This window comes from Salvelinus namaycush, unplaced genomic scaffold, assembly GCF_016432855.1.
Source record: "Salvelinus namaycush isolate Seneca unplaced genomic scaffold, SaNama_1.0 Scaffold329, whole genome shotgun sequence".
NCBI lineage: Eukaryota > Metazoa > Chordata > Actinopteri > Salmoniformes > Salmonidae > Salvelinus > Salvelinus namaycush.
The window spans coordinates 52785-79501 of NW_024060219.1; the positions used below are offsets into that span (position 1 = coordinate 52785).

The 26717-nt window shown below is 44.2% G+C and overlaps 1 protein-coding gene across 1 annotated transcript in view; it reads left to right on the forward strand.

The window, feature by feature from the left end:
• The window catches only part of LOC120040143 (receptor-type tyrosine-protein phosphatase mu-like), a gene marked incomplete at both ends in the record, with an annotated part of 207391 nt that overhangs the window by 35178 nt on the left and 145496 nt on the right, over positions 1–26717 (forward strand). The gene's annotated exons all lie outside the window — the stretch shown is intronic.

Here is a 26717-nt window from a genome sequence, read left to right on the forward strand (position 1 = left end):
TCACATTGGTGGAAATGTTTTATAAAAAATATATAGTGCACATTATTACCAGATTATGTGTGATTTTCAAGTTTCATTTTAAACGGGAGGTGAAGCCTCATTTCCCCTCCTCTCTCTCAAGCACTATTGATTTCAATGTGATAATAGATCGATCAGTGATTGACAAAACAGTGTGTTTCTCTTTCTGTCCTGGTGACCCCTGTATCAAAATGCAACATAGCCGACCGACTACTGCAGGTTGTCCTCTAACCAGTCATGTAAAAAACAGCTCCAGCTAAAACGTTTTCAGGGACTAAATCAGCTTTCATATTGTTGATAGATTGTAGCTTCCATCAATGTAATTGTCTGCATCATTTCCAATCCTCCCATATATTTAAAAAATATATATATACAGTACCAGTCAAACAGTTTGGAAACAGCCAGTCAGTCAGCCAGTAAATCAGCCAGCCAGTTAGTCAGTCAGTCAGTCAGTCAGTCAGCCAACCAACCAGTCAGTCAGTCAGTCAGTCAGCTAGCCAGTCAGCCAACCAGTCAGTCAGTCAGTCAGTTAGTCAGTCAGTCAGTTAGTCAGTCAGTCAGTCAGCCAACCAACCAGTCAGTCAGTCAGTCAGTCAGTCAGTCAGCCAACCAACCAGTCAGTCAGTCAGTCAGTCAGCCAGCCAGTCAGTCAGTCAGCCAGTCAGTCAGTCAGTCAGTCAGTCAGTCAGCCAACCAACCAGTCAGTCAGTCAGCCAACCAACCAGTCAGTCAGTCAGCCAGCCAGTCAGTCAGCCAGTCAGTCAGTCAGTCAGTCAGTCAGCCAACCAACCAGTCAGTCAGTCAGTCAGCCAACCAACCAGTCAGTCAGTCAGCCAGCCAGTCAGTCAGTCAGCCAGCCAGTCAGTCAGTCAGCCAGCCAGTCAGTCAGTCAGCCAGCCAGTCAGTCAGTCAGTCAGTCAGTCAGCCAACCAACCAGTCAGTCAGTCAGCCAACCAACCAGTCAGTCAGTCAGCCAGCCAGTCAGTCAGCCAGTCAATTCAAGGGTTTTTCTTTTCTTTTTACTATTTTCTACATTGTAGAATAATATTGAAGACATCAAAACTATGAAATAACACATATGGAATAATGGAGTAACCAAAACAAGTGTTAAACAAATCAAAATATATTTTATATTTGAGATTATTCATAGTAGCCACCCTTTGCCTTGATGACAGCTTTGCACACTCTTGGCATTCTCACAACCAGCTTCATGAGGTAGTCACCTGGAATGCATTTCAATTAACAGGTGTTCCCTTGTTAAAAGTTAATTTGTTGAATTTCTTTCCTTCTTAATGCGTTTGAGCCAATCAGTTGTGTTGTGAGAAAGTATGGGTGGTATACAGAAGATATCCCTATTTGGTAAGGTAGGCTAGGTGGTCCAAGAAATGTAAGTTAGGTATGAAGACAATACAATGATCAGAGGTTCTGTGAATGTATTTGATCATTTGATCATTGCTTGTACGCGATTGAGAAAAACTGTAAAGTCATGTTTCCAGTACTTAGGGTGTTTTTCATGTATGAAATTCATTACTTTGGTTCTGTTTCCTGGAGCGTTTGTGAGAAGTCTAAAGAAAACGTTTTTTGCTTTCACAAGATCAGAAAAATAACAGTTTCAGGGTGCGATTAGCACCCCCCTTTTCTACATGAGATTAGCGACCTTGTTTACAAACGGGCATCAAAAAAGTTCCACGCGACTCGTGCGGCCGTGTCACAATACCTGATACTCCTGGATCTTAGACCCACTGCTCACGCAGGTCTGGGATTCGTTTTCATCCAGGATTAGTTGAACGTTTCACACATGCTTTATGGCGCAGATCAGGGTACCAAATGTTCCAGAGTCCAGATCGCAAGGGGATATGTGAAAAGGCCCCTAGGCTACCTCTCCGCAATACAGCCTCTCAATATATGATGGGTTTGTGAGCTCAGTAAAATGATATTGTGGTTTAAGGAGATTGCCAACCCTGTTGTTTTGTGTTGTGATTTGTGTGCCTGGGGTGTTTCTATGACGATAACAAGCCTCTCACAGCTCGGTGTACTAAACCAGTCTCTCACTACAGGGTAATGTAATATAATGTAAGGTAATGTAAGGTAATGCAATGCAATGTACGGCATTGTAAGGTAATGTAATGTATTGTAAGGTAATGTAATGAAAGGTAATGTATTGTATTGTATTGAAATGTATTGTAATGTAATGCATTGTACGGTAATGGAAGGTAATGTATGGATTGTAAGGCAATGTAATGGAAGGTAATGTATGGATTGTAATGTGTTGTAATGTAATGTATTGTAATGTAAGGTTATGTGATGTATGGTAATGTAATGTAATGTATTGTAATGTAAGGTAAGGTTTTGTGAGGTAATGCAAGGTAATGTAAGGTAATGTAATGTAATGTTATGTAAGGTAATGTAATGTAAGGCAATCCATTGTAATGTAAGGTTATGTAATGTTATGTGAGGTAATGTAAGGTTATGTGATGTAATGTAATGTAATGTAAGGTAATGTAAGGTAATGTAATGTAAGGTTATGTGAGGTAATGTAATGTAATGTTATGTGAGGTAATGTAATGTAAGGTTATGTGAGGTAATGTAATGTAAGGTTATGTGAGGTAATGTAATGTAAGGTTGTGTGAGGTAATGTAATGTAAGGTAATGTGAGGTAATGTAATGTAAGGTAATGTACGGTATACGTTCACAGTTGACTCGTGTAATAGTTTCTCCACTTCTTCAGCTGTCACTCATACACACCTTCAGTGGATGACTCCCAAATGGAACCCTATTCCCTATGTGGACCCTGGTCTAAAGTGGTGCACTACATAGGGAATAGGGTCAAAAGTAGTGCACTACATAGGGAATAGGGTCTAAAGTAGTGCACTACATATGGAATAGGGTCTAAAGTAGTGCACTACATAGGGAATAGGGTCTAAAGTAGTGCACTACATAGGGAATAGGGTCTAAAGTAGTGCACTACATAGGGAATAGGGTATAAAGTAGTGCACTACATAGGGAATAGGGTCTAAAGTAGGGCACTACATAGGGAATAGGGTTTAAAGTAGTGCACTACATAGGGAATAGGGTCTAAAGTAGTGCACTACATAGGGAATAGGGTTTAAAGTAGTGCACTACATAGGGAATAGGGTATAAAGTAGTGCACTACATAGGGAATAGGGTCTAAAGTAGTGCACTACATAGGGAATAGGGTCTAAAGTAGTGCACTACATATGGAATAGGGTTTAAAGTAGTGCACTACATAGGGAATAGGGTCTAAAGTAGTGCACTACATAGGGAATAGGGTATAAAGTAGTGCACTACATATAGAATAGGGTATAAAGTAGTGCACTACATAGGGAATAGGGTGCTCAGACAGTCTCAATGACCGTAGTAAAATGGTTGCCTCTCTTTTTCTCCTCCCTACAACACCCAGTGATTTATAGAGGCTATCAGCCCTTCAACGCAGTCCCTTCATTTCAGATGAAGGTGTGTGTGTGAGCTTGTATTACTACCCTTGTGGGTACTGCAAATCACTCAACATCCCCACAAGGAGAGTAAAACAACATTCTCCCTCGTGGGGACCTTTCCCACATCCCCTTGAGGACAAGGGCTGTTTTAAGCATGGTTTAAGGTTAAGGTTAAGGTTAGAATAAGGGTTTTGTTTAGGGGTTAGGGAAAATAGGATTTTGAATGGAAATACATTTTAGGTCCCCACAAAGATAGTACAACATATGCTGTGTGTGTTTGTTTGGTTTTACTATCCTTTTGGGGACCAGAAGTCTTCACAAGGATATTAAATCAAGGACAATTCGGACAGGTCGCCATTTTAGGCTTAGGGGCTAGGTTACAATTAAGGTGAGGGGTTAGGTTACAATTAAGGTTAGGGGTTAGGTTACAATTAAGGTGAGGGGTTAGGTTACAATTAAGGTCAGGGGTTAGGTTACAATTTTATTTTTTTATTTTTTTATTTTTTTATTTAACCTTTATTTAACCAGGTAGGCAAATTGAGAACACGTTCTCATTTACAATTGCGACCTGGCCAAGATAAAGCAAAGCAGTTCGACACATACAACAACACATAGTTACACATGGAGTAAAAACAAACATATAGTCAATAATACAGTGAAAAAAAATAAGTCTATATACAATGTGAGCAAGTGAGGTGAGATAAGGGAGGTGAAGGCAAACAGATATATGTATAAATAAATAAAAAATATAAAAAGGCCATGGAGGCGAAGTGAGTACAACACAGCAAGTAAAATAAAAACTAAAAAAACACTGGAATGGTTGGTTTGCATTGGAAGAAAGTGCAAAGTAGAGACAGAAATAATGGGGTGCAAAGGAGCAAAATAAATTAATAAATAAATACAGTAGGTAAAGAGGTAGTTGTTTGGGCTAAATTGTAGATGGGTTATGTACAGGTGCAGTAATCTATGAGCTGCTCTGACAGCTGGTGCTTAAAGCTAGTGAGGGAGATAGGTGTTTCCAGTTTCAGAGATTTTTGTAGTTCGTTCCAGTCATTGGCAGCAGAGAACTGGAAGGAGAGGCGTCCAAAGGAAGAATTGGTTTTGGGGGTGACTAGAGAGATATACCTGCTGGAGCGCGTGCTACAGGTAGGTGCTGCTATGGTGACCAGCGAGCTGAGATAAGGGGGGACTTTACCTAGCAGGGTCTTGTAGATGACCTGGAACCAGTGGGTTTGGCGACGAGTATGAAGCGAGGGCCAGCCAACGAGAGTGTACAGGTCGCAGTGGTGGGTAGTATATGGGGCTTTGGTGACAAAACGGATGGCACTGTGATAGACTGCATCCAATTTATTGAGTAGGGTTTTGGAGGCTATTTTGTAAATGACATCACCGAAGTCGAGGATTGGTAGGATGGTCAGTTTTACAAGGGTATGTTTGGCAGCATGAGTAAAGGATGCTTTGTTGCGGAATAGGAAGCCAATTCTAGATTTGACTTTGGATTGGAGATGTTTGATGTGGGTCTGGAAGGAGAGTTTACAGTCTAACCAGACACCTAGGTATTTGTAGTTGTCCACATATTCTAAGTCAGAGCCGTCCAAAGTAGTGATGTTGGACAGGCGGGCAGGAGCAGGCAGCGATCGGTTGAAGAGCATGCATTTGGTTTTACTTGTATTTAAGAGCAGTTGGAGGCCACGGAAGGAGAGTTGTATGGCATTGAAGCTCGCCTGGAGGGTTGTTAACACAGTGTCAAAAGAAGGGCCAGAAGTATACAGAATAGTGTCGTCTGCGTAGAGGTGGATCAGAGAATCACCAGCAGCAAGAGCGACATCATTGATGTAAACAGAGAACAGAGTCGGTCCAAGAATTGAACCCTGTGGCACCCCCATAGAGACTGCCAGAGGCCCGGACAACAGACCCTCCGATTTGACACACTGAACTCTATCAGAGAAGTAGTTGGTGAACCAGGCGAGGCAATCATTAGAGAAACCAAGGCTGTCGAGTCTGCCAATGAGGATGTGGTGATTGACAGAGTCAAAAGCCTTGGCCAGGTCAATGAATACGGCTGCACAGTATTGTTTCCTATCGATGGCGGTTACGATATCGTTTATGACCTTGAGCGTGGCTGAGGTGCACCCATGACCAGCTCTGAAACCAGATTGCATAGCGGAGAAGGTGTGGTGTGATTCGAAATGGTCGGTAATCTGTTTGTTGACTTGGCTTTCGAAGACCTTAGAAAGGCAGGGTAGGATAGATATAGGTCTGTAGCAGTTAGGGTCAAGGGTGTCCCCCCCTTTGAAGAGGGGGATAACCGCAGCTGCTTTCCAATCTTTGGGGATCTCAGACGACACGAAAGAGAGGTTGAAGAGGCTAGTAATAGGGGTGGCAACAATTTCAGCAGATAGTTTTAGAAAGAAAGGGTCCAGATTATCTAGCCCGGCTGATTTGTAAGGGTCCAGATTTTGCAGCTCATTAAGAACATCAGCTGACTGTATTTGGGAGAAAGAGAAATGGGGAAGGCTTGGGCGAGTAGCAGAGGGGAGGGCAGTGCTGTTGTCCGGGGTAGGGGTAGCCAGGTGGAAAGCATGGCCAGCCGTAGAAAAATGCTTATTGAAATTCTCAATTATAGTGGATTTGTCGGTGGTGACAGTGTTTCCTATCTTCAGAGCGGTTGGAAGCTGGGAGGAGGTGTTCTTATTCTCCATGGACTTTACGGTGTCCCAGAACTTTTTTGAATTTGTGTTGCAGGAAGCAAATTTCTGCTTGAAAAAGCTAGCCTTGGCTGTTCTAACTGCCTGTGTATATTGGTTTCTGGCTTCCCTGAAAAGTTGCATATCACGGGGGCTGTTCGATGCTAATGCAGAACGCCATAGGATGTTTTTCTGTTGGTTAAGGGCAGTCAGGTCAGGAGAGAACCAAGGGCTATATCTGTTCCTGGTTCTAAATTTCTTGAATGGGGCATGCTTATTCAAGATGGTGAGGAAGGCATTTTTAAAAAATGACCAGGCATCCTCTACTGACGGGATGAGATCAATATCCTTCCAGGATACCCCGGCCAGGTCGATTAGGAAGGCCTGCTCGCTGAAGTGTTTCAGGGAGCGTTTGACAGTGATGAGTGGAGGTCGTTTGACCGCTGACCCATTACGGATGCAGGCAATGAGGCAGTGATCGCTGAGATCTTGGTTGAAAACAGCAGAGGTGTATTTGGAGGGCAAGTTTGTTAGGATGATATGTATGAGGGTACCCGTGTTTACGGAATTGGGGTGGTACCTGGTAGGTTCATTGATAATTTGTGTGAGATTGAGGGCATCAAGCTTAGATTGTAGGGTGGCTGGGGTGTTGAGCATGTTCAAATTTAGGTCGCCTAGCAGCACGAGCTCTGAAGATAGATGGGGGGCAATCAGTTCACATATAGTGTCCAGAGCACAGCTGGGGGCAGAGGGTGGTCTATAGCAGGCGGCAACGGTGAGAGACTTGTTTTTAGAGAGGTGGATTTTTAAAAGTAGAAGTTCAAATTGTTTGGGAACAGACCTGGATAGTATAACAGAACTCTGCAGGCAGTCTTTGCAGTAGATTGCAACACCGCCCCCTTTGGCCGTTCTATCTTGTCTGAAAATATTGTAATTGGGGATAAAAATGTCTGAATTTTTGGTGGTCTTTCTAAGCCAGGATTCAGACACGGCTAAAACATCCGGGTTGGTAGAGTGTGCTAAAGCAGTGAACAAAACAAACTTAGGGAGGAGGCTTCTAATGTTAACATGCATGAAGCCAAGGCTATTACGGTTACAGAAGTCATCAAAAGAGAGCGCCTGGGGAATAGGAGTGGAGCCAGGTACTGCAGGGCCTGGATTCACCTCTACATCACCAGAGGAACAGAGGAGAAGTAGGATAAGGGTACGGCTAAAAGCTATGAGAATTGGTCGCCTAGAGCTATTAGAGCAGAGAGTAAAAGGAAGTTTCTGGGGGCGATAAAATAGTTTAAAGGAATAATGTACAGACAAAGGTATGGTAGGAAATTAAGGTGAGGGGTTAGGTTACAATTAAGGTGAGGGGTTAGGTTACAATTAAGGTGAGGGGTTAGGTTACAATTAAGGTGAGGGGTTAGGTTACAATTAAGGTTAGGGGTTAGGTTACAATTAAGGTGAGGGGTTAGGTTACAATTAAGGTGAGGGGTTAGGTTACAATTAAGGTTAGGGGTTAGGTTACAATTAAGGTGAGGGGTTAGGTTACAATTAAGGTGAGGGGTTAGGTTACAATTAAGGTGAGGGGTTAGGTTACAATTAAGGTGAGGGGTTAGGTTACAATTAAGGTGAGGGGTTAGGTTACAATTAAGGTTAGGGGTTAGGTTACAATTAAGGTGAGGGGTTAGGTTACAATTAAGGTGAGGGGCTAGGTTACAATTAAGGTGAGGGGTTAGGTTACAATTAAGGTGAGGGGTTAGGTTACAATTAAGGTGAGGGGTTAGGTTACAATTAAGGTGAGGGGTTAGGTTACAATTAAGGTGAGGGGTTAGGTTACAATTAAGGTGAGGGGTTAGGTTACAATTAAGGTGAGGGGTTAGGTTACAATTAAGGTTAGGGGTTAGGTTACAATTAAGGTGAGGGGCTAGGTTACAATTAAGGTTAGGGGTTAGGTTACAATTAAGGTGAGGGGTTAGGTTACAATTAAGGTGAGGGGTTAGGTTACAATTAAGGTTAGGGGTTAGGTTACAATTAAGGTTAGGGGTTAGGTTACAATTAAGGTGAGGGGTTAGGTTACAATTAAGGTGAGGGGTTAGGTTACAATTAAGGTGAGGGGTTAGGTTACAATTAAGGTGAGGGGTTAGGTTACAATTAAGGTGAGGGGTTAGGTTACAATTAAGGTTAGGGGTTAGGTTACAATTAAGGTGAGGGGTTAGGTTACAATTAAGGTGAGGGGCTAGGTTACAATTAAGGTGAGGGGTTAGGTTACAATTAAGGTGAGGGGTTAGGTTACAATTAAGGTGAGGGGTTAGGTTACAATTAAGGTGAGGGGTTAGGTTACAATTAAGGTGAGGGGTTAGGTTACAATTAAGGTTAGGGGTTAGGTTACAATTAAGGTTAGGGGTTAGGTTACAATTAAGGTTAGGGGTTAGGTTACAATTAAGGTTAGGGGTTAGGTTACAATTAAGGTTAGGGGTTAGGTTACAATTAAGGTTAGGGGTTAGGTTACAATTAAGGTTAGGGGATAGGTTACAATTAAGGTTAGGGGTTAGGTTACAATTAAGGTTAGGGGTTAGGTTACAATTAAGGTGAGGGGTTAGGTTACAATTAAGGTGAGGGGTTAGGTTACAATTAAGGTTAGGGGTTAGGTTACAATTAAGGTTAGGGGTTAGGTTACAATTAAGGTTAGGGGTTAGGTTACAATTAAGGTTAGGGCTTAGGTTACAATTAAGGTGAGGGGTTAGGTTACAATTAAGGTTAGGGGTTAGGTTACAATTAAGGTGAGGGGTTAGGTTACAATTAAGGTTAGGGGTTAGGTTACAATTAAGGTGAGGGGTTAGGTTACAATTAAGGTGAGGGGCTAGGTTACAATTAAGGTTAGGGGTTAGGTTACAATTAAGGTGAGGGGTTAGGTTACAATTAAGGTGAGGGGTTAGGTTACAATTAAGGTTAGGGGTTAGGTTACAATTAAGGTGAGGGGTTAGGTTACAATTAAGGTTAGGGGTTAGGTTACAATTAAGGTTAGGGGTTAGGTTACAATTAAGGTTAGGGGTTAGGTTACAATTAAGGTTAGGGGTTAGGTTACAATTAAGGTTAGGGGTTAGGTTACAATTAAGGTTAGGGGATAGGTTACAATTAAGGTTAGGGGTTAGGTTACAATTAAGGTTAGGGGTTAGGTTACAATTAAGGTTAGGGGTTAGGTTACAATTAAGGTGAGGGGTTAGGTTACAATTAAGGTTAGGGGTTAGGTTACAATTAAGGTTAGGGGTTAGGTTACAATTAAGGTTAGGGGTTAGGTTACAATTAAGGTTAGGGGTTAGGTTACAATTAAGGTTAGGAGTTAGGGTTTGGGGTTAAGGTTAGGTTAGGGATTAAAGTTAGGGTTAAGGGGTTAGGGTTTGGGGTTAAGGTTAGGTTAGGGGTTAAAGTTAGGGTTAAGGGGTTAGGGTTTGGGATTATGGTTAGGGTTAAGGTTAAGGTTTATGTTTGGGGTTAAGGTTAGGGTTAAGGGTTAGGTTAGGGTTTGGGGTTAAGGATAGGGTTAAGGGTTAGGTTAGGGTTTGGGGTTAAGGTTAGGGTTAAGGGTTAGGTTAGGTTAGGGTTTGGGGTTAAGGTTAGGGTTAAGGGTTAGGTTAGGGTTTGGGGTTAGGGTTAAGAGTTAGGTTAGGGTTTGGGGTTAAGGTTAGGGTTAAAGGTTAGGGTTTGGGGTTAGGGTTAGGGTTAAAGGTTAGGGTTTGGGGTTAAGGTTAGGGTTAAGGGTTAGGTTAGGTTAAGAGTTAAGGAAAATAAGAGTTTGAATAGGAATCAATTGTTTGGTCCCCACAAGAATAGTAAAACACGTGTGTGTGTGTTCAATGCAGCCTCTTCATTTCAGATTACGCTGGTGGGAGGATGAGGAAGGAGGCGGGTGTTTTACCTGTTCTTCAAACCTCGCCAGCCTCTGAAGAACATGACACTCCTTGTTGACCGGGGGTGTCAAACTCATTCCACAGAGGGCCAAGTGTCTCCGGGTTTTAGTTGTTTCCTTTCAATTAAGACCTAGACAACCAGGTGAGGGGAATTCCTTACCAATTAGTGAGCTTAATTCATCAATTAATAAGTACAGAAGGAGGAGGGAAAACTCGCAGACACTCGGCTCACCGTGGAATGAGTTTGACACGTGATGTAAACAGTGGAGGTCATTTTATGAGTCATGGGTGAATGAGTTGTTATTGGGCACCGGTCCACGAGGCTTGATGATGTGCCGGCTGGTGGTTTCAGTTTAGGAAGCTGTGACTGTCAAACGTCTTGACAAATGGCAAGTATCATGGCGATTCATTGTACTTTTTTTTACCGTTAGCCCCATTTGTATTAGATCCAATAGGAAACCCTTGATATGCATTAGAGCCATTGGCATATAACCAATATAAATAATCTTCTCTTCAACTCTCTCTTTTACCCTAATGAACCTAAACAATTACTATCATCCCTACATTTATCATTATTGTTTTATTTTTCAAATTTTTGTTCAAGCATAGCTTCATGCCAAGGTCTCTCCTTCTGTTGGTTAAGGCTGGAGATGAGGAAAGATAGAGAGGAGGAGGAAGAGGATTGAGGAGAAGATAAGAGGACAGTAGGAGAGCAACAGAGGAGAGGAGAGGAAGAGAGGAGGAGCGGAAGAGAGGAGAGTAGGAGAGGTGAGGAAGAGAGGAGAGGAAGAAAGGTGAGTAGAGGAGAGGCGAGCGAGAGAGATGTAGGAGAGGACGAGAGGTGAGGAGAGGATGAGAGGTGAGGAGAGGAGGAGAGGTGAGGAGAGTGTGAGGACAGGAGGAGAGGTGAGGAGAGGAGGAGAGGAAGAGAGGTGAGAAGAGGAGAGGAAGAGAGGTGAGGAGAGGAGGAGAGGAAGAGAGGTGAGGAAGAGAAGTGAGCAGAGGAGAAGAAGAGAGGTGAGGAGAGGAGAAGAGGAAGAGAGGTGAGGAGAGGAGGAGAGGAAGAGAGGTGAGGAAGAGAAGTGAGCAGAGGAGAAGAAGAGAGGTGAGGAGAGGAGAAGAGGAAGAGAGGTGAGGAGAGGAGGAGAGGAAGAGAGGTGAGGAGAGGAGGAGAGGAAGAGAGGTGAGGAGAGGAGAGGAAGAGAGGTGAGGAGAGGAGGAGAGGAAGAGAGGTGAGGAGAGGAGAGGAAGAGAGGTGAGGAGAGGAGGAGAGGAAGAGAGGTGAGGAGAGGAGAGGAAGAGAGGTGAGGAGAGGAGGAGAGGATGAGAGGTGAGGAGAGGAGAGGAAGAGAGGTGAGGAGACGAGGAGATGAGAGGTGAGGAGGAGAGGAGAGGAAGAGAGGTGAGGAGAGGAGAGGATGAGAGGTGAGGAGGAGAGGAGAGGAAGAGAGGTGAGGAGAGAGTATATGAAAAGAGCAGTGGACATTATCTCTCCAATGCAAAGATGAGTGTGACATTCTCCATGAACGCTCCTCCAGAAATGAGACTTTGCTTGTATCCCAAATGTGCACCCTATATAGTGTATTATAGTGCATAGGGCTCTGGTCAAAAGTAGTGCACTATATAGGGAATAGAATATCATTTGGGCCACATCCTCTCCTTGCCAGCCACCCAGTCGCTGCTTCTTGAAATTCATACTTTAGTGCATTTGTCTCTTTGAGAGCTTTTGGTCTAATTTGATTTGTGTGCCTGGCAACCCTGCCATTCTCTGGGCCTGCAGTGTAACAATTCCCCACTACAGTGCGGCCAAGAGATAGTTCCGCAAATAGAGGGTTTTAATATTATATTTTCTGGATGGTTTTAAAGTATATCTTCTGAATGGCTCTCCTTTGCTTTCCCTAAACAATATAGTGACTTAAAGAAGAGGGGCCCTATTTGTCCCTGTGTGTGTGTGTGTGTGTGTGTGTGTGCAAAATGCTTGCCGCACTGGTTATAGTCAGACACGTTCTAATTTAGCTACCTAGCTAGCTAACAAACAATCTCCTCATCATTAATGCAAGCACATAGCATGAATGATAGATATGCACCGATGGTCTTGTTTTTTGAAGATTGCATATTTCGGGAAAAACAGTGTTATTTTTGTATCAAGGATGAGAGCGTGTTCACTTTGGCACGAGTCCAATTTTCGCACATAAGTAGCACAGATTGGTAGCTAGCTAGGCTAACTACCTTGCTGGCTAGATAGGCTAACTACTTTGCCGGCTAGATAGGCTAACTACCTTGCTGGCTAGATAGGCTAGCTACCTTGCCGGCTAGATAGGCTAACTACCTTGCCGGCTAGATAGGCTAACTACCTTCCTGGCTAGATAGGCTAACTACCTTGCTGGCTAGATAGGCTAACTACTTTGCCGGCTAGATAGGCTAACTACCTTGCCGGCTAGATAGGCTAACTACTTTGCCGGCTAGATAGGCTAACTACCTTGCCGGCTAGATAGGCTAGCTACCTTGCCGGCTAGATAGGCTAGCTACCTTGCCGGCTAGATAGGCTAGCTACATTGCCGGCTAGATAGGCTAACTACCTTGCCGGCTAGATAGGCTAGATACCTTGCCGGCTAGATAGAGCCTAACTACATTGCCGGCTAGATAGGCTAACTACCTTGCCGGCTAGATAGGCTAACTACCTTGCCGGCTAGATAGGCTAGCTACCTTGCCGGCTAGATAGGCTAACTACCTTGCCGGCTAGATAGGCTAACTACCTTGCTGGCTAGATAGGCTAACTACCTTGCCGGCTAGATAGGCTAACTACCTTCCTGGCTAGATAGGCTAGCTACCTTGCCGGCTAGATAGGCTAACTACCTTGCCGGCTAGATAGGCTAACTACCTTGCCGGCTAGATAGGCTAACTACCTTGCCGGCTAGATAGGCTAACTACCTTGCCGGCTAGATAGGCTAACTACCTTGCCGGCTAGATAGGCTAACTACCTTGCCGGCTAGATAGGCTAGCTACCTTGCCGGCTAGATAGGCTAACTACCTTGCCGGCTAGATAGGCTAGCTACCTTGCCGGCTAGATAGGCTAACTACCTTGCTGGCTAGATAGGCTAGCTACCTTGCCGGCTAGATAGAGCCTAACTACATTGCTGGCTAGCTAGGCTAGCTACCTTGCCGGCTAGATAGGCTAACTACCTTGCCGGCTAGATAGGCTAGCTACCTTGCCGGCTAGATAGGCTAGCTACCTTGCCGGCTAGATAGAGCCTAACTACATTGCTCGCTAGCTAGCCAGCAAATGTTACTCACCGTCACACCATCAAACCTACTCACTCTTACGTCGTGACTCAGGGGCTGAACGATGTTCAATGAGCAGCTTGTAGAGCACCATGTTCAGGCAACCGTTATTATAATTTTATTTTTAAATGACCTCAAATGAGCAGATGTATTTGTTAATTCTATGTATATCATATCGGTGCTTTGGTTTGTGGGGGGGGGGGGGGGGGGGGAGTATGATACTCATATTTCTGTGCAAGGCTAATATCTGCCGACAATTATCGGTCAACCAATTTATCGTTCGGGCTCTAATATGTACCCATTGATTCTTGAACAATATAACTTGTAAATGTCTCATGAGCTTAGTTCAACTGTCGTAACCCCATCAGAACCCAGAATATAAACTTGTTTTACTACAATGTTTATAAACAATGTAAATGTAAACAAACACATGGTTAAAACTATAATTTTTTTATTATGGATAGTCAGCCTTTGCATCCATAGCTTTGTCAATGAATTTCAGTGGCTACATTTCTCCAGCCCCGTCCCTCTGAAACAGGGGCAGGGAGATGGCTTTGTTATTGTTTCTACTGTTGATTGCCGCTTTAAAATATTTAAAAAATGATATAATTTTGATGAAAAAATTACTTGTCGTCAATCTTTGTCATTCCTATCACACAATAATGTATTACCTTGTGGAAATTAAGACAAGGCCTTATCTTATTTCTTTATGATGCAGTCAAGTGTCTACATTTTGAATAAGATCTGCATACATTTTGACAGACTTTTTTCTTAAATCCACGAATCTACTTGAGATCACTTCTTTCATTATGATTTGTATGTTTTCACATGGAGAAACCAAAACATTCTCACATTTTAAAAGTCATATCAAAGGACATGTCACACCTTGGGACATGTCACACCTTGGGACATGTCACACCTTGGGACATGTCACACCATAGGACATGTCACACTGAAGGACATGTCACACCAAAGGACATGTCACACTGAAGGACATGTCACACCGAAGGACATGTCACACCATAGGACATGTCACACCAAAGGACATGTCACACTGAAGGACATGTCACACCATAGGACATGTCACACCAAAGGACATGTCACACCATAGGACATGTCACACCAAAGGACATGTCACACCATAGGACATGTCACACCATAGGACATGTCACACCATAGGACATGTCACACCATAGGACATGTCACACCATAGGACAAGTCACACCATGGGACATGTCACACCATAGGACATGTCACACCGAAGGACATGTCACACCGAAGGACATGTCACACCGAAGGACATGTCACACCGAAGAACATGTCACACTGAAGGACATGTCACACCATGGGACATGTCACACCATAGGACATATCACACTGAAGGACATGTCACACCATGGGACATGTCACACCAAAGGACATGTCACACTATAGGACATGTCACACCGAAGGACATGTCACACCACGGGACATGACACACCACGGGACAAGTCACACTGAAGGACATGTCACATCGAAGGACAAGTCACACTGAAGGACAAGTCACACTATAGGACATGTCACACTGAAGGACAAGTCACACCATAGGACATGTCACATCGAAGGACATGTCACACTATAGGACATGTCACACTGAAGGACAAGTCACACCATAGGACATGTCACATCGAAGGACATGTCACACCATAGGACATGTCACATCGAAGGACATGTCACACCGAAGGACAAGTCACACCAAAGGACATGTCACACCGAAGGACATGTCACACTGAAGGACAAGTCACACCATAGGACATGTCACACTGAAGGACATGTCACACCGAAGGACATGTCACACCATAGGACATGTCACACCATGGGACATGTCACACTGAAGGACATGTCACACCACAGGACATGTCACACCATAGGACATGTCACACCGAAGAACATGTCACACCGAAGGACAAGTCACACCAAAGGACAAGTCACACCAAAGGACAAGTCACACCGAAGGACATGTCACACTGAAGGACATGTCACACCGAAGGACATGTCACACTATAGGACATGTCACACCGAAGGACAAGTCACACCAAAGGACAAGTCACACCAAAGGACATGTCACACCGAAGGACATGTCACACTGAAGGACAAGTCACACCATAGGACATGTCACACCGAAGGACATGTCACACCGAAGGACAAGTCACACCACGGGACATGACACACCGAAGGACATGTCACACCGAAGGACAAGTCACACCATAGGACATGTCACACCAAAGGACAAGTCACACCAAAGGACATGTCACACCGAAGGACATGTCACACTGAAGGACAAGTCACACCACGGGACATGACACACCGAAGGACATGTCACACCGAAGGACAAGTCACACCATAGGACATGTCACACTGAAGGACAAGTCACACCATAGGACATGTCACACCGAAGAACATGTCACACCGAAGGACAAGTCACACCACGGGACATGACACACCACGGGACAAGTCACACCAAAGGACATGTCACACCGAAGGACATGTCACACTGAAGGACATGTCACACCTTGGGACATGTCACACCGAAGGACATGTCACACCATAGGACATGTCACACCATAGGACATGTCACACCAAAGGACAAGTCACACCGAAGGACATGTCACACCATAGGACATGTCACACCATAGGAATTGTCACACCGAAGGACAAGTCACACCGAAGGACATGTCACACCATAGGACATGTCACACCATAGGAATTGTCACACCGAAGGACAAGTTACACCGAAGGACATGTCACACCATAGGACATGTCACACCGAAGGACATGTCACACCGAAGGACAAGTCACACCACGGGACATGACACACCACGGGACAAGTCACACTGAAGGACATGTCACACCGAAGGACAAGTCACACCACGGGACATGACACACCACGGGACAAGTCACACTGAAGGACATGTCACACCGAAGGACATGTCACACCGAAGGACATGTCACACCATGGGACATATCACACCATAGGACATGTCACACCACGGGACATGTCACACCATAGGACATGTCACACCACGGGACATGTCACACCGAAGGACATGTCACACCATAGGACATGTCACACCATAGGACATGTCTCACCATAGGACATGTCACACCAAAGGACATGTCACACCGAAGGACATGTCACATCGAAGGACATGTCACACCGAATGACATGTCACACCATAGGACATGTCACACCGAAGGACAAGTCACACCAAAGGACAAGTCACACCAAAGGACATGTCACACCGAAGGACATGTCACACCATAGGACAAGTCACACCATAGGACATGTCACACCAAAGGACATGTCACACCATAGGACATGTCACACCAAAGGACATGTCACACCACGGGACATGTCACACCGAAGGACATGTCACACTGAAGGACATGTCACACTGAAGGACATGTCACACCACAGGACATGTCACACCGAAGGACAAGTCACACCGAAGGACATGTCACACCGAAGGACAAGTCACACCAAAGGACATGTCACACCGAAGGACAAGTCACACCAAAGGACATGTCACACTATAGGACATGTCACACCGAAGGACATGTCACACCGAAGGACATGTCACACCATAGGACATGTCACACCATAGGACATGTCACACCATAGGACATGTCACACCATAGGACATGTCACACCACAGGACATGTCACACCATAGGACATGTCACACCATAGGACATGTCACACCACAGGACATGTCACACCACAGGACAAGTCACACCGAAGGACAAGTCACACTGAAGGACAAGTCACACCGTGGGATGAAAGAAAAGGAGCCGGATTTTTGATTTAAAAAAGTATAAAATATTAAAAAACAATATTAAATACTTCAAATAAGAACGTTTCTCCATTAAACAACATTGTGCTGTAAAATGTTAGCGGCGTAGATTCAATCGGTGACGTCACTCACTCTGAGACCTTGAAGTAGCCCTCTACAAGGGCCGTGGCTTTTGTGGAACGATACCGAACGATGCTTCGATGCTGTTGTTAACTTGTTGTTAATGTGTGCGGGGGGGGGGGTTATGGCCCCTCAACAAGCATCCTGAGGGTCAGTAGACCTCAAGGGTACTTATTTTCACATCGGAGTTTATCCTGTACACAAGGCATAGACTACGGATATCTCACCTTACCATTCGGTCTGTGCCCGGACCCATGGACATTCATTACGTGTACCAAAGCTGCCCTAGCCCTCCCATACATCAACTGGTTGATCTGCAGAGCACACAGCCCAGCTGTTGTCGCACCTGCTCGCTGTGGGCTTCAGGATAAATTGTGCCGTAAACTCACTTTTACCGACTCAGCAGAAAATCTATGAATTGTCTCTGGTCTTTGTAACCTGTTGTGCAGCCCTCGTCGAGGAGAGAGCGAAAGATTTCGCCACTGCCTCTGTGTTTCTCCTGGCAACATCACACATACTAGATATACTAGATATACTAGATACTAGATATACTAGATATACTAGATATACTAGATATACTAGATACTAGATATACTAGATATACTAGATATACTAGATATACTAGATACTAGATATACTAGATACTAGATATACTAGATATACTAGATATACTAGATATACTAGATACTAGATATACTAGATATACTAGATACTAGATATACTAGATATACTAGATATACTAGATATACTAGATACTAGATATACTAGATATACTAGATACTAGATCGGTCACATACTAGATGTTTGTCTGATGCGTCTTTGGCTAATGGCCTCCGTGATTGTGTTAGTCCATGGTTGTGTTAGTCCATGATTGTGTTAGTCCATGGTTGTGTTAGTCCATGATTGTGGTAGTCTGTGATTGTGGTAGTCCATGATTGTGTTAGTCAATGGTTGTGTTAGTCCATGATTGTGTTAGTCCATGGTTGTGTTAGTCCATGGTTGTGTTAGTCCATGGTTGTGTTAGTCCATGGTTGTGTTAGTCCATGATTGTGGTAGCCTGTGATTGTGGTAGTCCGTGATTGTGGTAGTCCGTGATTGTGGTAGTATGTGATTGTGGTAGTCTGTGATTGTGGTAGTCTGTGATTGTGGTAGTCCATGATTGTGGTAGTCCATGATTGTGGTAGTCCGTGATTGTGGTAGTCTGTGATTGTGGTAGTCCGTGATTGTGGTAGTCCGTGATTGTGGTAGTCCGTGATTGTGGTAGTCTGTGATTGTGGTAGTATGTGATTGTGGTAGTCCATGATTGTGGTAGTCCATGATTGTGGTAGTCCATGATTGTGGTAGTCCATGATTGTGGTAGTCATTGATTGTGGTAGTCCATGATTGTGGTAGTCTGTGATTGTGGTAGTCTGTGATTGTGGTAGTCCGTGATTGTGGTAGTCATTGATTGTGGTAGTCATTGATTGTGGTAGTCATTGATTGTGGTAGTCATTGATTGTGGCAGTCTGTGATTGTGGTAGTCTGTGATTGTGGTAGCACATGATTGTGGTAGTCTGTGATTGTGGTAGTATGTGATTGTGGTAGTCTGTGATTGTGGTAGTCTGTGATTGTGGTAGTCTGTGATTGTGGTAGTCTGTGGTTGTGGTAGTCTGTGATTGTGGTAGTCTGTGATTGGTGTAGTCTGTGATTGTGGTAGTCTGTGATTGTGGTAGTCTGTGATTGTGGTAGTCTGTGATTGTGGTAGCACATGATTGTGGTAGTATGTGATTGTGGTAGTCTGTGATTGGTGTAGTCTGTGATTGTGGTAGTCTGTGATTGTGGTAGTCTGTGATTGTGGTAGTCTGTGATTGTGGTAGCACATGATTGTGGTAGTATGTGATTGTGGTAGTCTGTGATTGTGGTAGTCTGTGATTGTGGTAGTCTGTGATTGTGGTAGTATGTGATTGTGGTAGTCTGTGATTGTGGTAGTATGTGATTGTGGTAGTCTGTGATTGTGGTAGTATGTGATTGTGGTAGTCTGTGATTGTGGTAGTCTGTGATTGTGGTAGTCTGTGATTGTGGTAGTCTGTGATTGTGGTAGCACATGATTGTGGTAGTCATTGATTGTGGCAGTCTGTGATTGTGGTAGTCCGTGATTGTGGTAGTATGTGATTGTGGTAGTCTGTGATTGTGGTAGTATGTGATTGTGGTAGTATGTGATTGTGGTAGTATGTGATTGTGGTAGTCTGTGATTGTGGTAGTCTGTGATTGTGGTAGTATGTGATTGTGGTAGTATGTGATTGTGGTAGTCCGTGATTGTGGTAGTCATTGATTGTGGCAGTCTGTGATTGTGGTAGTCTGTGATTGTGGTAGCACATGATTGTGGTAGTCTGTGATTGTGGTAGTATGTGATTGTGGTAGTCTGTGATTGTGGTAGTCTGTGATTGTGGTAGTCTGTGATTGTGGTAGTCTGTGATTGTGGTAGTCTGTGATTGGTGTAGTCTGTGATTGTGGTAGTCTGTGATTGTGGTAGTCTGTGATTGTGGTAGTCTGTGATTGTGGTAGTCTGTGATTGTGGTAGTATGTGATTGTTGTAGTCTGTGATTGTGGTAGTATGTGATTGTGGTAGTATGTGATTGTGGTAGTATGTGATTGTGGTAGTCTGTGATTGGTGTAGTCTGTGATTGTGGTAGTATGTGATTGTGGTAGTATGTGATTGGTGTAGTCTGTGATTGTGGTAGTATGTGATTGTGGTAGTCTGTGATTGTGGTAGTATGTGATTGTGGTAGTATGTGATTGGTGTAGTCTGTGATTGTGGTAGTCTGTGATTGTGGTAGTCTGTGATTGTGGTAGTCTGTGATTGTGGTAGTCTGTGATTGTGGTAGTCTGTGATTGTGGTAGTATGTGATTGTGGTAGTCCATGATTGTGGTAGTCTGTGATTGTGGTAGTCCGTGATTGTGGTAGTATGTGATTGTGGTAGCACATGATTGTGGTAGTATGTGATTGTGGTAGTCTGTGATTGTGGTAGTATGTGATTGTGGTAGTCCGTGATTGTGGTAGTCTGTGATTGTGGTAGTCCGTGATTGTGGTAGTATGTGATTGTGGTAGCACATGATTGTGGTAGTATGTGATTGTGGTAGTATGTGATTGTGGTAGTCTGTGATTGTGGTAGTATGTGATTGTGGTAGTCTGTGATTGTGGTAGTCCGTGATTGTGGTAGTCTGTGATTGTGGTAGTACGTGATTGTGGTAGTATGTGATTGTGGTAGCACGTGATTGTGGTAGTATGTGATTGTGGTAGTATGTGATTGTGGTAGTATGTGATTGTGGTAGTCTGTGATTGTGGTAGTCCGTGATTGTGGTAGTATGTGATTGTGGTAGCACATGATTGTGGTAGCACATGATTGTGGTAGTATGTGATTGTGGTAGTATGTGATTGTGGTAGTATGTGATTGTGGTAGTCCGTGATTGTGGTAGTATGTGATTGTGGTAGTCCGTGATTGTGGTAGTATGTGATTGTGGTAGTCCGTGATTGTGGTAGTATGTGATTGTGGTAGTCTGTGATTGTGGTAGTACGTGATTGTGGTAGTATGTGATTGTGGTAGCACGTGATTGTGGTAGTATGTGATTGTGGTAGTATGTGATTGTGGTAGTATGTGATTGTGGTAGTCTGTGATTGTGGTAGTCCGTGATTGTGGTAGTATGTGATTGTGGTAGCACATGATTGTGGTAGCACATGATTGTGGTAGCACATGATTGTGGTAGTATGTGATTGTGGTAGTATGTGATTGTGGTAGTATGTGATTGTGGTAGTATGTGATTGTGGTAGTATGTGATTGTGGTAGTATGTGATTGTGGTAGTCCGTGATTGTGGTAGTCTGTGATTGTGGTAGTCCGTGATTGTGGTAGTATGTGATTGTGGTAGTCCGTGATTGTGGTAGTCTCGCTTGGCCTCCTCCTCATGAAAGACTTCCAGCGTTGCGTGACCTCACTTAAACCCATCTCTCCACCGGCACTACAGCGAGAAAGATCTTGTTACGGAGCGATCAGCGAACGTCTGTTGTCTCTCAGAGCAACACATGTGCCAGGCAGACTAAACTCAAGTGCGGATTTTACCGTCGCTGGGGAACCCCCGACCGAGGGAGTGGCGACTTCCTCTCAAAGTCGTCGAGGAGGGACGTTACGGCAGAGCTGCCGTCTATCTGTACGTATCGCAGGACAATGCGCGTTGTCGCCTGTTCCACAATGTCCCTCTGGGCGCTGGCCTAATAGTTATCAGACGTGCTTCTGATCCCCCACTCTGGACAGAGTGGAAGCGGATGTTACTATTCAATTCAATTCAAGGGGCTTTATTGGCATGGGAAACATATGTTAACATTGCCAAAGCAAGTGAAGTAGATAATATACAAAAGTGAAATAAACAATACAAATTAACAGTAAACATTACACATACAGAAGTTTCAAAAGAATAAAGACATTACAAATTGCATATTATATATATATATATATACAGTGTTGTAACGATGTACAAATGGTTAAAGTACAAAATGGAAAAAAAAAAACATAAATATGGGTTGTATTTACAATGGTGTTTGTTCTTCACTGGTTGACCTTTTCTTGTGGCAACAGGTCACACATCTTGCTGCTGTGATGGCACACTGTGGTATTTCACCCAGTAGATATGGGAGTTTATCAAAATCGGGTTTGTTTTTGAATTCTTTGTGGATCTGTGTAATCTGAGGGAAATATGTGTCTCTAATATGGTCATACATTGGGCAGGAGGTTAGGAAGTGCAGCTCAGTTCCCACCTCATTTTGTGGGCAGTGTGCACATAGCCTGTCTTCTATTGAGAGGCAGGTCTGCCTACGGCGGCCTTTCTCAATAGCAAGGTTATGCTCACTGAGTCTGTACATAGTCAAAGCTTTCCTTTACTATCCTCTTTAATAAGAGAACCAGGGTTACCGGGCTGTAGTGGAGCGGGCCGTGAGTTTCAAGTTCCTTGTTGTCCACATCACCAACAAACTATATTGGTCCAAACACACCAAGACAGTTATGAAGAGGGCATGACAATGCCCTTTCCCTCTCAGGAGGCTGAAAAGATTTGGCATGGGTTCCCAGATCCTCAAAAAGTTATACAGCTGCACCATCGAGAGCATCCTGACCTGTTGCATCACCGCCTGGTATTTATTTTTTACTTCAGTTTATTTAGTAAATATTTTCTTAACTCTATTTCTTGAACTGCATTGTTCGTTAAGGGCTTGTAAGTAAGCATTTCACGGTAAGGTCTACACCTGTTGTATTCAGCGCATGTGACAAATACAATTTTATATCATTTTATTTGACATACCCGTAACCCGTAGACTTGTGTTTGCACAATTTTTTACAGTGTATAGTACAGAATGATATATTTTGATGCTTTCAGAAGTCATGTAAGTTTACCAAGAAGATACTGTAAACAAGATATTACAGAGTTGAAGAAAACCAGTAACCTTTATGATGTTGATTAAAACGTTGGGGAAGCTTCATCCTTCCAGGAACCACTTGATTTGTAGAACATCTCATTCGTCCTTTGCCGTTATACTTTCCTGTGCTCTCCTTGTATTAGTTGGGAGTCTGAATCTTTACTTCCTAGCCACACACATACACACGCATATGCACTCACGAACACACACACACACACACACACACACACACACACACACACACACACACACACACACACACACACACACACACACACACACACACACACTGTCACATTCTGACCTTAGTTCCTTTTTTATGTCTTTATTTTAGTTTGGTCAGGGCGTGTTATTGTTTTTCTATGTTTTGTTCTATACGTTATATTTCTATGTGTTTGGCCTAGTATGGTTCTCAATCAGAGGCAGGTGTCAGTCATTGTCTCTGATTGGGAGCCATATTTAGGTAGCCTGTTTTCTATTGTTTTTTGTGGGTGATTGTTTCCTGTGTTAGTGTTTGCACCATACGGGACTGTTTCGGTTTTCATTTATTCTCTTGTTCTTTTGTATTTTGTATTCATTCTTGATTAAATGATATTATGGATACGTACCACGCTGCATTTTGGTCCTCCTCTCCTTCCACCAACGAAAGCTGTTACACACACACACACACACACACACACACACACCCCTCCTCTGTCTTCAGTCAGCTGATGGGTCTGCTCTTCTTTGTCTCTGGTCCTTTATATTTCCCTACCTTCACCACTCCCTTCGTCTTCTCTACTAAAGCACAGGAGAGATGGAGAGATCACATCACTCTACTCCTCTTCTCTTCTCTCAAAGTGTTGTTCCATCATTCATTTAATAGCAGCCTGTGTGTGTGTGTGAGATCAGTCATGTTTTGTGCCGTGACCTAATTTCCAGAGAACCATTGATTTTTGTGTACATTGACAACACTTGTAATCATCACACTGATTAATTGTAATAGCTTGATTATTGGATGGTTTATGAGGATTAACACTGATTTCAACTGGGGGATTTTCATTCATTTTGGTCATCAGCCAATTCTAATTGAATTGAAATCAAACACTGTTGAGTTGAACAGTACATTTTATAGCAATCGTCACATATTTTGTATGCTCTTGTGGCTCCATTGATACTTGATTGAAATTTTTGTGGCGTCCCGACTAGAAACAGAATAAGAGAGTCCAGTCCTCTCCCTAGTCTCCTCTCCTCAAGTCCTCTCCCTAGTCTCCTCTCCTCCAGTCCTCTCCCTAGTCTCCTCTCCTCCAGTCCTCTCCCTAGTCTCCTCTCCTCCAGTCCTCTCCCTAGTCTCCTCTCCTCCAGTCCTCTCCCTAGTCTCCTCTCCTCCAGTCCTCTCCCTAGTCTCCTCTCCTCCAGTCCTCTCCCTAGTCTCCTCTCCTCCAGTCCTCTCCCTAGTCTCCTCTCCTCCAGTCCTCTCCTCCAGTCCTCACCCTAGTCTCCTCTCCTCCAGTCATCTCCCTAGTCTCCTCTCCTTCGGCGATGCCCTAGTCTCCTCTCCTCCAGTCCTCTGCCTAGTCTCCTCTCCTCCAGTCCTCTCCCTAGTCTCCTCTCCTCCAGTCCTCTCCCTAGTCTCCTCTCCTCTAGTCCTCCCCCTAGTCTCCTCTCCTCCAGTCCTCTCCCTAGTCTCCTCTCCTCCAGTCCTCTCCCTAGTCTCCTCTCCTCCAGTCCTCTTCCTAGGAAATGTTGGTGTCTCCTCTCCTCCAGTCCTCTCCCTAGTCTCCTCTCCTCCAGTCCTCTCCCTAGTCTCCTCTCCTCCAGTCCTCTTCCTAGGAAATGTTGGTGTCTCCTCTCCTCCAGTCCTCTCCCTAGTCTCCTTTTCTCAAGTCCTCGCCCTAGTCTCCTCTCCTCCAGTCCTCTCCCTAGTCTACTCTCCTCCAGTCCTCTCCCTAGTCTCCTCTCCTCCAGGCCTCGCCCTAGTCTCCTCTCCTCCAGGCCTCGCCCTAGGAACTGTTGGTGTCTCCTCTCCTCCAGTCCTCTCCCTAGTCTCCTCTCCTCCAGTCCTCTCCCTAGCCTCCTCTCCTCCAGTCCTCTCCCTAGGAACTGTTGGTGTCTCCTCTCATCCAGTCCTCTCCCTAGTCTCCTCTCCTCCAGTCCTCTCCCTAGTCTCCTCTCCTCCAGTCCTCTCCCTAGGAACTGTTGGTGTCTCCTCTCCTCCAGTCCTCTCCCTAGTCCCCTCTCCTCCAGTCCTCTCCCTAGTCTCCTCTCCTCCAGTCCTCTCCCTAGGAACTGTTGGTGTCTCCTGGAGAAGGATCAATTGAGCCCTGGCACCAGCTAATAGGTGCTAAAGTGTTGTAGAAATGGACTGAAGCTTTAACATGGAAGGGAAATGGATCCCATTACCTTGAGCTCTGGCTGCTAGTCTGCTCGCCTCCCGTAGGAGAGAGGGGGAAGGGAGAGGGACAGTAGGAGGAGGGAGATGAGAGAAAGGAGGGTAGAGATGAGAGGGAGGGGAAGAGAGCAAGAACAATAGAGAGAAAGAGAGAGGTGGGAGAGAGAGCAGAGATAGAGAAATACCCAGAAATAGGAAAGGGATGATATGTCCTATACAGAGAGACTATCACCAGTATGTCTGGAGGGATGATATGTCCTATACAGAGATACTATCACCAGTATGTCTGGAGGGATGATATCTCCCATACAGAGAGACTATCACCAGTATGTCTGGAGGGATGATATGTCCTATACAGAGAGACTATCACCAGTATGTCTGGAGGGATGATATGTCCTATACACAGAGACTATCACCAGTATGTCTGGAGGGATGATATCTCCCATACAGAGAGACTATCACCAGTATGTCTGGAGGGATGATATGTCCTATACAGAGAGACTATCACCAGTATGTCTGGAGGGATGATATGTCCTATACAGAGAGACTATCACCAGTATGTCTGGAGGGATGATATGTCCTATACAGAGAGACTATCACCAGTATGTCTGGATGGATGATATGTCCCATACAGAGAGACTATCACCCGTATGTCTGGAGGGATGATATGTCCCATACAGAGAGACTATCACCAGTATGTCTGTAGGGATGATATGTCCCATACAGAGAGACTATCACCAGTATGTCTGGAGGGATGATATGTCCCATACAGAGAGACTATCACCAGTATGTCTGGAGGGATGATATGTCCTATACAGAGAGACTATCACCAGTATGTCTGGAGGGATGATATGTCCTATACAGAGATACTATCACCAGTATGTCTGGAGGGATGATATGTCCCACACAGAGATACTATCACCAGTATGTCTGGAGGGATGATATGTCCTATACAGAGAGACTATCACCAGTAGGTCTGGAGGGATGATATGTCCCATACAGAGGGACTATCACCAGTATGTCTGGAGGGATGAAATGTCCCATACAGAGATACTATCACCAGTAGGTCTGGAGGGATGATATGTCCTATACAGAGATACTATCACCAGTATGTCTGGAGGGATGATATGTCCTATACAGAGATACTATCACCAGTATGTCTGGAGGGATGATATGTCCGATACAGAGAGACTATCACCAGTATGTCTGGAGGGATGATATGTCCCACACAGAGAGACTATCGCCAGTATGTCTGGAGGGATGATATGTCCTATACAGAGAGACTATCACCAGTATGTCTGGAGGGATGATATATCCTATACAGAGATACTATCACCAGTAGATTGGAAGGGATGATATGGGCTTTGCTTGTTAAAACAAAGGTTACGTTAAAAAAAACATGGTTTTCTTCCACCACAGATCCCATGTAATATACACAATTTGCTTAGGATAATCACACACACACACACACACACACACACACACACACACACACACACACACACACACACACACACACACACACACACACACACACACACACACACACACACACACACACACACACACACACACACACACACATATTCCTAATGAGATCCTCATTCTTATA